This window comes from Bufo bufo, chromosome 1 (genome assembly GCF_905171765.1).
Source record: "Bufo bufo chromosome 1, aBufBuf1.1, whole genome shotgun sequence".
NCBI classification, from domain to species: domain Eukaryota; kingdom Metazoa; phylum Chordata; class Amphibia; order Anura; family Bufonidae; genus Bufo; species Bufo bufo.
This window is the reverse complement of record NC_053389.1, coordinates 289,797,658-289,811,512: the sequence shown is the minus strand read 5'-3', so window position 1 is coordinate 289,811,512 and position 13,855 is coordinate 289,797,658. Positions and strand designations below refer to the sequence as shown.

The 13,855-nt window shown below is 43.7% G+C and overlaps 1 pseudogene; it reads left to right on the top strand.

Annotated features, from left to right (window-relative positions):
- Window positions 1-1,731: 1,731 nt before the first annotated feature.
- On the top strand, window positions 1,732-13,131 carry LOC121005257 (annotated as a pseudogene).
- Window positions 13,132-13,855: the final 724 nt, after the last annotated feature.

Here is a 13,855-nt window from a genome sequence, read left to right as displayed (position 1 = left end):
GATCGCTGGGGGTCCCGGTTGTTGAGGATAGGATAGGTCATCCATTTAAGTTACCGGATGACCCCTTTAATGGAATTATCAGTGGAGGACAATTATCAAGACCGGTATATTGTATGCCAGTCTAGATTCCTTATGTAGAGGTGCACACCTCTCATATATCTGGCGCTTATTCCACCCATGCGACACACATTTCTACGGCAGCCTCCTAGCAGCCGTATATTTAAAGGGAGTCTGTCACCTCCATATGGCCATATAGAGTGCTTACATGGCTCTGTAGCACACCTATACAGGATTGTAACGGTACCTTTGTTCTTTTCTTTAGACTTGCACCAGCAGGAAAAACGAAGTTTAATTCATATGCAAATGAGCACTTGCAAGCACTGTATATGGCCATATGGAGGCGACAGACTCCCTTTAAGTATTTATTTATGCCAGTAAACTAGCAAAAGTCGCAAAAAAGGGGGTCATATGACATTTATTCACCAAAACAGGCATAAAAAGGTCATAAATGACCCCCTGTATGTTCAGAGGGGGGATTTTGTCCGCAACAAAATCCACCAGGTATCCCATGGCAGAAACTGCTGCGCTGTGCTTCGGGTTCTGCCTTGGGTTTTCATGCGGATGCGCACTAGGTTTATGATGGAACTAAACTGCGCACAAGCTCCCGCTACAGCTTTGTGTGGCGTCAGCGTGGTAACCACTCCAAAAATGGACTGTACATTCTGTCTGGGATCTTGAAAACCACATGGGCCACATAAACTGTGGCGAGGATTCCCATTAAAGACAATGGAGTGTGAATTCAGTGCAGATTTGGATTGGTTTTCTGCACCTAATCCACACAGAAACCTGTGCCAAAAATCCTCCATCTGAGCATACCCAAGACTTTCTCCAAAAACTCAGTGGGACACATTTACTAAGGCTGTTTTTTTACGCCAATCTTAGTTTCCCCCTTGCGCGGCCATTCTATTAGTCTAATTTATGCCGAGGCATGCGCCTCATCATAAATTAGGTGCATCTGTGGCAATCCTTGCGCCTGGCATAAAAATTACTCCAGCCCCTGGTTGGCATAGCTTTTTGCTAACATTTACGCTTGTTTCCAGGCGTAAATGTTAGTAAATTTGCTTGGGCTGGAGTCCTGGCCCTGGCACAGCCCCCACCCCTGTCACACCCAACTGGCAGACGTGGCATAAAACCGGCCGTGCGAATAAATATTGTTGCACGGTCAGTTAAAAAAGGGGACTTGTGACTATTTTACGCCTAAAATAGTCACAAGTCCATTAGTAAATGTGCCCTAGTGGGGTACATTTACTAAGACCAGCTTTTTACGTCAGTCTTAGTTTTCTCCTCATCAGAAATTTGGCGCATCTACGGCAGTCCTTGTCCATCTTGTATTCTGATATCTATCATCAAGAGTTCACCTGTACATTGGTCATACTCAGTGGCGATTATAATACACTGCAATCTACTGGAATCACAGAGCAGAAAATCACTGCGGAGCCTAGGCCTGCTATAGTGCAGTGTTGGAAGTCCTATGTAAAGCCACAGCTACATCTGACTATGAAGGGGTTAAGCTGCATACTGATTGATGGTAGAATTCCCTGGAGAACCTCAATGATACACCCTGCACCTGAAGTCTTTCATCTCTTACCCTATCACACAGCTGCTCTGGCCTCACACAAGCTATAAAACTCTGGGCTATGGCAGACTGCAGTATTGGTAGCAGCTGCCAGAATGGGCTTGGGCAAAGCAGGGATGAGGCTGGTCTTAGCCCTTTTGGCTTATGGATTGGGGTCTTTAGTATGTGTTGCACAGGACTATTGGGATGATCCTTCCCATCTGCAGTGTGGATCTCACACTATGGAGATTTCTCTACCTTCTTTGTTGGAGGATGCAGCTTTTGCCTTGAGTATCATTGGTAGGTCCTATGTAGTAAGTAGGCTAAGATGTATGTAATACCTTCTCATGGTGCTGTCTTCTGTGGAAAATGTGGTGGTACTTTTTATTGCTTAGGCCTCTTGCCCATGAATGTAAGGGTTCTGTGTCCGTGGTGTGGATCGCATACGGCGGTTCCACAATACACGGGTCACCAGCTGTGTGCATTCTGCATCATGGATGTGGACCCATTCACTTGAATGCATCTGCAAACCTAGATATTCCTTGCGGAATGGGAGCACTACGGAGTGCTTCTGTGGTGTTTTGTTCCACAAAAGGATAGAACTTATATCTTTTGTGGAACAGATGGATTGCAGACCCCATTTAAGTAAATAGGTAAGTAATCCGCATGTGGGTGCTCATGCATTGCGGTCCAGTGTGGGCATGGAGCCCTTATGTTTGTGGGCGAGAGGCCTTATTGTGTATCTGTCTTCTGCTGTCTGTACAAGGTGACCCTATGTTTCTGTATTTAGGAGTAGCAGCTTCAAAATGAACAGTGCTCAGTTTACCAGAGAGGCATCTGGGGGTGAATATCTGCTAGTACTGTCTAAATATCTGAGCAAGCCAGTGTTTTGTTGGTGCCCCTGGGAATATCTCCCGGCAACAAAGTTAAATTCAGATTATATGCCATTAGAAAAGGGCAGGGCAAGTGTGGCATGTTGGGGGTGAGGAAACTTGTGTACAAGGTTTCAGTTATCTAAAGATTCTGCTACAACTAACCAAAAGTTATGGTCAGTGGTAGAGACATCCATAATGGAATTCTTGGAACCCAAACCTTGTACACTGAACTTACAAACACAAGTTTGCTCATCCCTACTGTTAGTGTTCTGCCACACATGGTGGGTTTGCAAGTGTGTTCCACTTTGGAAGCTGGAAATTCATAGTAGAAACCGGCAACATATCTTGACACCGGGGTTGGATTGGCCCACCAGAGTACCAAAGGATCCTCCAGTGGGCCTAAGATCTGACAATAATGGGCCCTTAATTCTCTATAGAGTGGGCTCTCAATCATGTAAGGGTCAGCCCCTTAGAATGTTTTTTTGGACAGATATCTGCAATATTGTGCTACATATATTGTAATGACTTATTTCAGCCACTGGAGGCCGCTGTTGCTTTGAGTAAGAGGAAGCTGAACGGTTTCTGGGATACACAAGAGGTAGGAGGAGCCAGAAGTTCCTGGGGTTTGAGGGCTGGGTGTGTGCGAACTGGGAGTTGTGTTGATGGCTGCCATGTTAGGAGCCAAGTAAAGGCTAGTGATAGGACACGGAGCCTGACTCATGGAGTCCTGAGAAGCTGGCTGTGTTTGAGACAGGCCAAGATAGCCTCTTAACTGAAGTACTGCAGTGTGTTCCAGAGGAGTGGGACCATGTGTCAGACCAGTACAAGGTTTTGCCATTCCTGTCATTGACCAATTGTGCCTCTGGTGTGGTGGTACTGTACTGTTTAGGTTTTCCGGCAGTTTCATTTTGCTCCTTAAGAGTTTTTCATAACTAGTATGTAAAAAAAAAAAACAGTATCTTTCTCATAACATATGCATTTATAGAGCTCAGGAGCCTGAATTGCAAACTGTTAAAATAATGCAGCATGCTAAGGATTTGATGGTCCCTTCCATGCATCAAGTCACCCCCTTTTATGCCATACTTGCACTTGGGAGTGGTTGGGTCTGGAATATTGTCCCTGAAAAATCTATGCATGGAAATGGTTTCTCGCTCCAGGTTCAGAATGCTGCAGGATGCTCCTAATTTATGATGCAGTGTGTTCCTTGTCATAAGTTGGGCACATCCCCTGCCAGTATAGGGGAGTGAGACCTGCGTGGAACTATAATGGAAACTCTATTCCTTGGGATTTATCAGTGTAGTTCATTCATGTGGTAAGTATTTGGCTTGCACTCCACTTTCAGGAATGGGAGGCTTTCTGCAGATGTCAACGATGCCTAAACTGTCCTTTAAACTTTCTCTACTGGAATACAAATGTGCTTCAAAGTAAGGGGAGTCTACACATGGTGGCCATGATTTTAATCACACCAGTATGTAGGGTCATGGCAGGTTAACTTGGTTCTCAAATTGTTGGCTTTGCAGGCAATTGGGAGTTCTACCTCTACAATGGTTCAACTCCTAATAGTTCAAAACTGTGCCAAGCTGAGGTAAGACTTAAAGCTGGAGTGTTTTTTTCTTCATTGTGGCTGTTGTGTGGACTCAATAACTTGTGTACAGTAAAAATGTCATACTGAATCTTAAGAGCAAGTTGTATGTATGAACTGACTGTAATTCTAGACAAGAATGGAAAACCTCACTATCTTCACAATGACTCCACTTGCGGGACTTGGATTGACAGAAACCTGATGGCTCACTGGTGGTTGGCTCTACTTTCAATGGCTGTTATGTTCGTGAGGAGGTAAGTTGTGGAGAATCTAACTCTGCAAGGTCGGAACTGCTCATAACGGTTTAAGGGTAGATTTATATTGGTGTTTCTTGCAGTGAGAACAGTAGTTGAAGGCCCTTAGGATGGAAGTGTTTTTGCTACTGTTAGGCGGCTTTTTTGTACTAAGGGGAAAGCTGCAGGAAAATTCACACTTATATAGATTTATTTTTATTTATTTTTTCCCCTCTCAGAATGGAAGCTATGTGGTAACGATCACTCTGGAAGAAATTCTTCGTGATGAGAAGTCCCAGTATCACAAGAAAGATCGTGCATGCCCGATTCTTCCAGGTTAAGATTTGTATACAAAATTGGTAGACTGTTCAATTGGTTGGTCAGATTATCTTCTGTCCACAGAATATGTAAGTGTCCAATTGACTTTGGCTGGTGTTTTCTTCCCCCACCACTATTCGAATGGAGAAGACACACTGCCACTCTACTCTTGGGCTGCTGGGGACAGCTGATCATTGTCACTAGACTATCGCCTGCAGCCCATGGACCAAATGACAGTGTGGCAGTCTCATGCTTGGATTTAAGATGACATGCTGCCTGCAGCTACAATTTGATTTTTTAGACTGGGGTAAAGATTAACTTGGTCATGCTTTTCAGTCAAAGTACTTTGCAGAATAACATTTAAATTGACTTTAAAGTTGATCCAATACTCTGCAGGAAAGTAGCAGCCCTTAACAATCCCTATGATGGTCCATAGTTCTAGCAATTCAGTTTGAGCTGAATTTTTCCAGATTAACCACTTGTTCAAATGGTGTAATTTAACCAGTTTTACTTGTTACCCCATAGAACCTAAATCTAGTCCCATAAATTCAGTGAAACCTAGTTAATCTGGCCATCCTAGGGCCAGTGGACATCTAACTTGCTGTCACTATACAGCAGTGAGGATGAGAACTTCTCCAAGTGTGTGGCTGAGTTCTCTAAAGATCTGCCCCATGCTTTACTTGTGCTGTGGGTTTCACCCTCTGCAATATATTCCATGGCAAAATTCTACCTGTACTGGAATTCCAGAGGTTTAATGTGCAGAACGATTGCCTGTAAACAAATGCTGGCAAAAGGTAGTCATGGTCATCATCCTGATGTGAAACATGGCCACTCTAGCCAGCTGATGGCAGATTGTCATCTGGATAGACATTGGCAGTGTTTATTGTCCAGCTACTTGCTAGCCAGGAGCAGTTCCATGAAGGATCTCAAAACCTTTGCCCAGTGTCATTGGAAGTGTGCAGCAAGTTTGGACTACTGTGGCTGCGCTGGCGTATGATCATTCAAAGGCTAGGCTATTCAGCCATTAACCTAATTCTGTCATGTACAGTAAAGTCAAAGGTTTTCCACTTTGTCCATAAATTGTCTGACTTTTGGGATAAGCTGTCCAGAAATTCTGGTTGGCAACCCTGTCCCCACCCCATAAATTTTCCATGGAGAGTTAAACAAAAGGGTGTCCAAATTTTGCCACAAACTTTATAACTTGCTTTATTCTCAGGCTATTCAACCTGGGCATGGTTTAGTATGCTAGTAACATTGACTTAATTTCATGCAAGGATTTTTAATTGTTGGTGAGGCAGTTAACACACTTGATCTATAATTTTTAAAGATGCTCTACGTTTAACTTCACAACTGGTTCATCTTGGAAAACATTCCACCAACTTGGTGTCAATGCAAGATTGTCTTTAGAAAGTCCCAACATCATGCTTATGTTTTTGCACCTCCACGTAGGCTTAAAAGGTTTTCACTGTTCAGTATGTGTGGGTCCCACATCTCAGATGCAAACCTATAGGCCACACACTTATATAATTCTCCACTCAAATCTATGGGAGCAGCATAAATGGCTTGGGAAGCTAATTAAAACATTCTATGGGTTGTCTGGTTTCAGGAGGAAACTGGACTAGAGGGGGGTCTGCCTGCAGTAGTGTTGCTTACTAGACAGATATCATGTTGCACTACTAGTACTCATCCAGGACTTGTTAACCTGGCTGCTCAAATGGACATGTGACCACTATAATCGATTACTTGCCTTAGGGTACTTTCACACTAGAGTTATTCTTTTCCGGTATAGAGTTCTGTCCTAGGGGCTTAATACGGAAAAGAACTGATCAGTTTTATCCTAATGCATCTCTGAATGGAGAGCAATCTGTTCAGTAGGCTTCAGGATGTCTTCAGTTCAGTCACTTATGGTATTTGGGCCGGAGAAAATACCACAGCATGCTGTAGTATTTTCTCCGTCCAAAATTCCGGAACACTTGCTGGATCCAGCATTTTCCATTGTAGTGGATTAATGCCTGATCCAGCACCAAGGGTTCAAAACCCTGTTTTCTGGTCTGCACATGCGTAAACCTTTAAAAAATGTGAAAGAAATACTGTCAGTTTTTCCAGATGACACCAGAGATGGATCCAGTATTGCAATGCATTTGTGAGACAGATCAGTCTACAAATGTAATCTGTTTGCATACGGATTTCCGTATCCAGTGACAGAACTGCCTGCCGGAATCCAACTACGCAAGTGTGAAAATACCCAGTGCACATAGGCCAGTGACTAGCTGTAGCAGTTGGGTGATGTCACTACTGCAGGTGGGTAAAAAGATCCCAGCAGAGAACTGGACTAGACAGTTGCCCAGTTTTCTACTGAAACTGGACAACCCCTTAAATGTCGGTCACAGGACATGGACTTCAGATGAGTTGAGTTAGTGCTCCTGTCTCATGGATCTGTTGGAGACATAAATTGTATTGACAATGTTTCCTTATCTATAGCTATGGATGCTCCTAGTCCAAGTGACTGTGCTTCAGTTCTGCAAGCTGACCGCCTGCCGTGTGCTAATGACTCTGTATCTCAAGAACTTTGTGAAGGACTTGGATGCTGCTTTTCTCAAAATGCACTTGTACTGCGCTGCTACTATGGAAAGAAATGTGAGTCTTTGCAATAATGTAATTCTATTCATCCCCCACTACCCAGGCTGTAGCAGTTAGCGTATCACTGTCGGTTTACATAAATAAAAAAATGGCTGCACACAAGCAGTAAAACTGAGAAATGGAGATCATTCTGTCAGTTTATAGTTGGAATATATTGGCAGAAATTAATCATGACCTCACATTTCATGAGATTGAGGGACTCCAATTTCTGACAATCAAAATGCTCCATCTGCAGGTCCAATACAGTATAACTTGTATTCATGCTAGGATTTACCCCATTGTCTGATAGAACTGAGCCCTGGAAGTGATGGAGGGTGCATGTGCAGCCACCCTACACTTATTTTATGTGGCCACTGAAAATGGCTTGGCCCGGGCTTGGCTATTTCCGTCAGGCCCATAGAAGTGAATGGGAGCGGTGACCAGTCATGTGTGGTGCGCTTCCATTCACTTCTATGGGGAGAGTGCTTGGTGGTGGCTAGACTAGTCCTCCAGCCACCACATTGTGGGGCTCTGCTTAGATAGGTGTGGCCCCCACCCCTATAACACAATGGGGGCATCTGATGGCGATATGCCCCATTGTCTGAGATGAGACAACCCCTTTAATTGGAGCGGCAAGGTAATCTACTGCAGTGAAAAAGGGGGTCAGTCAGCACATCCCAATGCACAGGTGCACGCTGCCATGGCTAGAAACGCAAAGAAAGAAAACACAATGCAACCCAGCACTCTGCAAACACCCATAACATACAACAATTTCATAGTAATAGAAAATATTCTGGTGCTAATGCTATGCTCTTACGAATTTGAGATTCTTGGCAAATTTTGTAGTGCCGTACTGGCCACCATAACATACCGAAGTACCTCTGTTAGAAAGGTCATCAGTATAAAGGTTGGAAGACCCATCAGGGTAGGTCATTAGGATCTGCTCAGCGGGGATCCAACACCTGGGACCCCTGCCAATTAGCAGTTTTAAGAAGGCACCAGCACTCCTGTGGTCACTGCTGCCTTCTCACAACTCCATACATTGTATAGCAGCTGTACTTGGTATTACACTTGGGCCCCATTTACTTGAATGCGGCTGAGCTACTCCTAATGTGGCATCACTGGCCTAGGAAAAACCACAAGATGTCTGCAGTGCTTACAGGAGGGCTGCTAACTTCTCAAACAGCTGATCGGTGGGTGTTCCAGGTGTTGTACACCTACTGATTACATACTTGCCTATTCTGAGGATGGGTCAGTATAAACCCTTGCATGGTAACTTGAAACTTTGTTGCATGTAGAGTGGATGCCTTAACAGTCTGCCTCTTCTGTGTAGTGACTACCTACTGCTCTGCTGACAATAACATGGTGGTTGCGATTTCAAAAGACATAACCATACCATCCTTGATCCTGGACTCTGTAAAAGTACTTGGTGTGGATTCTAACTCGTGCCCAAGCCTGATGGTGGCAACAACTGCATCATTTATTGGGTTCCAGTTCCCATTGTCCTGTGGGAGTGCAAACGAGGTGAGCAAAATGTCCAATCATGCTGAACCTGCCTGAAATACTGCTTAATGTCTATTGACTACAGAAAATGGCAAGGGGAACTGGCCCAATCTAGTCCAGATCAGGCATGTCTTTTTATCTGTGGATATTTTTGTGCATATTTTAGGTGTTCTGAATTTATTTTATTTTCTATACTGATCTATTCTTCGGATAGATTATCGGCATCTGATCGGTGGGGGTCCGACACCTGGGAACCCTGCTGATCAGCTCTGTGAGAAGGCAGTAGTGCTGTGGCCTTCTCGCTGTTTACTGCCGGTCCAGTGACGTCACAACTAGTATCAATGGCCTTGGCAGGGCTAAGCTCCATTCAAGTGAACAGATCTTAGCCCCACCCAGGCCATTGATACTAGCCATGATGTCATTGGGCCTGCAGTAAACGGCAAGAAGGCAGCAGCACTACTGCCAGTGCTGCTGCCTTCCAAAACAGCTGATCTATCCAGAGGATAGCTCAGTTTAATAACCTACTTAACCCCTTAAACATTTCTTTTTTTTTTTAAAGAGGAGGTCCACTTCTAATATCCAAATTTACACTGCCAGACTTTCTTTGAAGCACTGAACACTTTCATCAGCCACTGTTGTGGTACAGCCATTAGACATAATCTGCATGTGTTGCATGCAAACTTGGCTTGGATTTCATCCTATGCACTACAAAGGGGCAAAGATCAGCAGAATAAACTGCTGTAGGTTAAAAGGGGTTTTCAGAGTAATAATGGCCTAATCTCAGGATGGGCCTTTATTACCTGATGGGTAGGAGTCTAAATCCCGCACCCCTGTTAAGCTATTTGAGGCCATTGAGTACCAAGGCCTCTTGGGCCATGTAACATCACTGGCCCATGTACAGCTGCCAGTTTAGCCCTATTTGAGTGAATTGATGAATATGGTGTGAAGGTGCTTAACGCACCAAAGCCTCTTCAAAGATCTGTGGGAGTTGGACCCACACTGATCAGATATTGATAACTGAAGGGTAAAATCTTCCCAGAAAACCCCTTTAGAACCTGCAGGTCAGCGCTGGTGCCTTACAGCACTGGGGTCCTTGATTTGAATCAAAGGACAACATCTGCATGGAGTTTGTTTGTATGTTCTCCCCGTATTTGCGTGGGTTTTCTTCTGGGTACTCCTGTTTCCTCCCACACACAAGACATACTGATGGGGAACTTAGACTGAGCTCCATTGGGGACAGCGTAATGTCTATAAAGTGCCGCAGAATATAGTAGCCGTATGTAAGTGCATTAAATAAACCATGTTCACAGCATGCGGATACCACTATTTAAAATCTTATTCGTTCTGCTGTAAAATGCCTTGTATCTGTCAGTGTGGACACTTTCATTTAGGCTGCCGGGTGTAAGTTATTAAGAGATGCTAAATAACAGTAAATCTCACCTATGTTAACTATTTTTATTTATTTTTAACAGGCGGTTGATGCATCCATGGTGTATGAGTACACTTTTGTGGCAACCAACAGAGTAATCGCCTGGCAGTCGGCATCGGTCACTAGAGACAGTACCATGAGGTAAGGTCAAGGCTTGTTTTGTATTTTTGACACTACAAGTACCATGGTTGGATTACAAAATGCTCCTCTTCCTACAGAGTGACTGTAAGCTGTAGCTTTTCACGGACTGGCATTGTCCCACTGCAGGTAGAGGTCTTCACCCTTCCACCTCCCCTCCCTGTATCTACCATGGGACCTCTAACCTTGGAGATGAGAATAGCTCGAGGTAATTAACAAGCTCCTTTGTGACCTGCATAGGAAGGGTTGGGCATGGCAAAGCTGTTACAGGCCTAACTTAAAATGGCTTACCTTACGCAACCGCTTTAAATTGGCTCATCTTAAGAACTGTCTAAAGGTGTTTGATGTAGATTAAAATCATACATAATAGACATTCCTGATAACATGGATATTGGGGGAAACTTGAACATACTGTCCATGTGGCCCTGGAAAAAAAGTTGTAAGCAGGGACAACAAATGTGGGCCAGTCAGCAACACAATGGTGCACCACAAAGTGCCATTCCAGCAGAACCAAATGGTGCAGCACAAAATTGCTACCTTACCACAGTATTTATCTGTCTTGCCATGCTGAGGGTAGGTGACAGTTAAATTCAAGAGGGCAGCTTCTGGGTGCCAACCCCTAAGCTGTAACTGCAAAATCACAAATGGTAAGAAATCTGAACTGACTGCCACCCATCTGATGGGAACATAACTTGGTCTGGCATGCAGCTAGTGTATAAGGGCTTATGTAGTTGTACTTGACAAAATGTTCTATTGACTAATATGCCAAACAGATTCCCTTATTCTTGGATGTGAAACTGTATGGTCATGCAAAAGCTGATGTTGGATATGTCTTGCAGATGTGCAGTATAGCTCATACTATGCAGATGAAGATTATCCTATTTTAAGAGTGTTAAGAGATCCTGTGCATGTTGAAGTTCACATCCTGCAGAGGACTGATCCAAGCCTAGTTCTGATTTTGAACAACTGCTGGGCCACCAGTTCTCCTGAGCCTACTAGCTTTCCCCAATGGCCTATCTTGTCCAGCAGGTGAGGACTGGATAAACGATCAAACATTCTCTTGCTTAGGGCTGTAATGATACAAGTACTTATGTTGTTTCAGCTGCCCTTTTGCTGGAGACAACTATCTTACGGAGCTGGTTCCTGTTACTTCCTCACAAGGAATAACTTTCCCAACATACTACAGTCGTTTCATTGTAAGCACCTTCACCTTTGTGGATTCGAACACCCAAACTGCTCTTGGAGGATCGGTAAGCTGCTTGGATAAGTGGTTTTTATGGAAGTGTGTGGACAACTTGTTGCCAAATCAGGTGTTCACCTGTAATTTAAAGAAATGTTGACATTCCCAGATCTAGTAAGCCCTAATTCCAATATGGATACTACCCACTGTACATCTAATCCATGTTGTAGATGCTCCTCACAGAATCTTTGTAGAATACACAGTACTTGGGTCCTGATTTATGCCTTTACTCCAGAATTGTGGCATCAGTTGCCAAATGGGGCTATTGTGACTTCCTGGGCTCGCTTGTGCAAAGATTTAGACCTTGCATTTTTATACCACTTTAAGATGAGGAAACTATTTGTATCTCCCTTTGTTCCTGTGTGGCTTCAAGCCACAGGAAGTATAAGCCAGCCAGCTATCTCTTAGAACCTGAACTTCCTTGCCTGTACAGATCCTGGGGCCCTCTGTTCTACTATATCCTTGCCTCACAGGGGAGGTCTGTCGGTTAACTTTTACAATCTTGGAACTGGAGTCCAGATGGTCAAAAAAATCTACGTTCCTGCCCACGTCATAGCCCTGTGCCATGGGCTGGGGAGGGGGGAGCATTTTGACTGGTCCCAATTTCCCAGCATGGGGTGCTCAGGACTCCCTGCTCTCCACACAGTACCAGGTATCTTCCCTACACGGACAGACATAAGCTTCCCTGCTTAGCACTGTACTCTGGCCAGCTCAGTATTGGGCTACTATAATTATAGATGATTAACCACCCTTGGTATTTAAATTGATTCCGAACAGCACATTGAACTAGTGTGTGAATAACACAAATAACCAGGAGCTGTTTGTATTACAATTACATAAACTACAGGTGACTTGCATTGACTTGTGTTCCTATAGGTATTCTTCCACTGCAGTGCTTCAGTATGTGTCCCATCTGCCTCGGAGACATGCTCTGTGACCTGTCAAAGGAAAAGTAGGTGACCCAGTAAATTGTCTTTACTCCTCTCTGTGGGTTTTCCATTCTGCTAACATTTAACTGATTGCTTGTTACACTACTTGTAGGCACCAATTTGATCAACTTTTTGTCTTGCAGAGAGAATGGTGGAATTGCAGCAGACAGACAACACTCTTACAGTGACTTCTCATGGTCCTGTGATATTTTATTCTGAAGAGATCAAAACAAATAACCTAGTCGAAGAGGACGAAGGTAGTGTGCTATTGACATCACTGAATGTGGTTGTGCATGGTACAATAGTTGAGGCCTTCAAATTGGGCTGAAGTTCAAATTGGCAAAGATCATACTGGTAGTATCAAAAGTATGTTACTTCAGAATTTTGAACGCACTCCTACAGGACTTTGCTCAATACTGGCTGTAATTGAAAATGAACCTGGCATACAAATGTTCTAGCTTGGGCTAACTTGTTTTTTTTTTTTTTTTTTTTTTCCCTTTAAAACAGGTTTTGGCTCTGGACTTGCCCATGCTTGGTTTCCAGGCATAGTGGCTACCGTCTTCATCTTGGTGGTGTCTCTTCTGGGTATCTACTTGTATAGGAAACAAAAGAAATATGCACTGTCCACAGTAAATGATTTAATAAAGTAGATTTTTCAAGTAACATTTATTGTGTTCAATATAACAATATTGCTGATAAAGAACTTGTGGGATTTTGAGTTGCTCATCTAACTAGTAACTGCTCTAGGTTGCTGGTCTTCCTATACAGCATAGTTCCTTGTGTTCTCTACACTAAACGGTCTCTCAGACATCACCATTGCAACTGAACAAGCTAGTTGGTACCACTTTTGATGCATTTTATCTTGAGGTAGGAGTGGATCCTAAGGGAGCTTGTACATGCTGCAGCATATTCACATTAACTGCATGTGAATAAGGACAGCCACACTGCACATGTACTTGCCATGGTTTTAAGTTGCATAGCAGTAGTAAACCTCAGCTTGGTCACATGTAGGGTATTGATATGTGGCTTACTATAGCCATAATGTAGGCACCCAGCAGAGTCTTCTATTTGGACATAATTATTGGCTCTTGTAACTTAGCTGTAATGCATTAAACTTCATGGAAAGTTTTGATTCTGCAATGGTTTTAAACTGACCGACAATTATCTTCACCAAAGAACTATATGCAAAGTTTCCCTTCCTAACTAGGAAAGCTCACTTCATAACTAGTGTTGAGCGAACAGTTCGAGCATAGTTCGGGTCCGTACCGAATTTTGGGGTGTTCGTGACACGGACCCGAACTTTTTCGTAAAAGTTCGGGTTCGGCATGTATTTTGGCGCATTTTGAAAGGCTGCAAAGCAGCCAATCAACATGC